Source organism: Poecilia formosa, unplaced genomic scaffold (genome assembly GCF_000485575.1).
Source record: "Poecilia formosa unplaced genomic scaffold, Poecilia_formosa-5.1.2 Scaffold112, whole genome shotgun sequence".
NCBI lineage: Eukaryota > Metazoa > Chordata > Actinopteri > Cyprinodontiformes > Poeciliidae > Poecilia > Poecilia formosa.
Genome location: NW_006800051.1, coordinates 1,370,368 through 1,371,976, shown reverse-complemented (window position 1 = coordinate 1,371,976; position 1,609 = coordinate 1,370,368). Strand labels below are relative to the sequence as shown.

Below are 1,609 nucleotides of genomic sequence, written 5' to 3'. Positions count from 1 at the left end.
TGTTCTATACAACACAGGAGGTGACGAAAGGTCAACAAGGGTTCTGAGGTCTCATGGTCTGTATTCAGAATCCAGGCATCTGAGTGCAAGCCTCAGTTGAAAGTTTTCATGTGTTGCATCTCATATCATCAACTTTGGAACCTCAAACTGAAACAAAGCAGAGAAGTTCAGTTTCTGTAGTGTAGTGGTTATCACGTTTGCTTCACACGCAAAAGGTCTCTGGTTCAAAACCAGACAGAAACAGATTTAGTATGTTCTATTCATCACAGGTGTTTACTCTGTGGTGTCATGGTCTGTACTCTGAATCCAGGCATCCAAGTGCAAACCTGAGTTGATGTTTTCATGTGTTGCATCTCACATCATCAACTTTGGAACCTCAAACTGAAACAAAGCAGAGAAGTTCAGTTCCTGTAGTGTAGTGGTTATCATGTTTGCTTTACATGCAAAAGGTCTCTGGTTCAAAACCAGACAGAAATGGTTTTTGTAGGTTATGCATCTTTTGGGATGCAGTGAGACAATAAGAGCCTTCCTCTTTCATGATGGTTCATTTGCCAATCGACTTCAATGTCGGCTTCTTTGAAATCAGTTACTTTATTTCAATTACCAATTGGCAGTTCTATGGTGTAATGCACATGTGTCAAACTCAAGGCCCGCGGGCCACATGTGCCCCCCCCAGCATTTTATAGACCAATGATTGACTTAAAATAGGTTTTGAGCACGAATTGACTACAAACTACATCTCCCATAATGCATTTTGATTGTTACCAGCCAACATTACGGCTTCTCGCCACTAGAGAGCAGCAGAGTCACCTCAAGCTGCTTATTGATTTTCCCAGCCAATAAAACTGAGACATCGACAAGCTAACATCAAAACGTCCAAGAAAAGAGAAATCGATTTACAAGACTGTGAATGAAGATGTGTGAGTTGGTGTCAGGGCAGCAGGTGGCGCTAGACGTTATCTTAACCGACAACATAAAAAAATTAAAAAAAATAAAAAAAATCGGTCATGTTGCTACTATTTTTATCCGTGAAATTACAATCATATTAACATCGGCTATTTAGTCGCATTTTATGCGGTTTAGTTAATATTCACTGTGAATCCAGATCCCATCACAAATTAAGCAGATAAATGCATCTACATTTTCTCGTAGTGACAAAAACCACCTCAATAACTTATAATAAATTAAATTAAGCGACTTCACTTAAATTAGCATCACTTCACCCGCTGGGGTCTGAACAACTTCCTCCTGGTTCCCATCTGCAGAAAAATCTGCGCTAATTCATCAGTCAGTTGGATCTGTCTGATCCAAACAGATCAACTGAACTGAGTGTTTTACCCTGTGTGATCCGGTTTGCGCTTTTACCAGGATTTTTTTTTTTTTTTTTTTGATTTTTTTTTTTTTTTTGAGTGGTTACGCTTCTCCCAAAAGGACAGATGTTACGTCTGCAGCTCCTCCAGAGCGCCGCCCTCCTGGGTAACGTGAACCCAGAAGGCTCCTTGGTAACACTTTATGTGAAGGGGGTGAATAAGACTGTCATGACACTGTCATAAACATGACATAACTCCTGTCATGAACATGAATAAGCCTTCATGAATATTTATGACTG

General features: G+C 40.0%; 1 protein-coding gene and 1 non-coding gene across 3 annotated transcripts in view; one reads left to right on the top strand and one right to left on the bottom strand.

Moving 5' to 3' along the window:
* Window positions 1-1,609, bottom strand: part of myo1g (myosin IG) — a 49,052-nt gene that overhangs the window by 24,593 nt on the left and 22,850 nt on the right. The gene's annotated exons all lie outside the window — the stretch shown is intronic.
* trnav-cac (transfer RNA valine (anticodon CAC)) lies at window positions 171-243 on the top strand. Its single transcript has one exon. It is a non-coding gene; the product is annotated as a tRNA-Val (tRNA).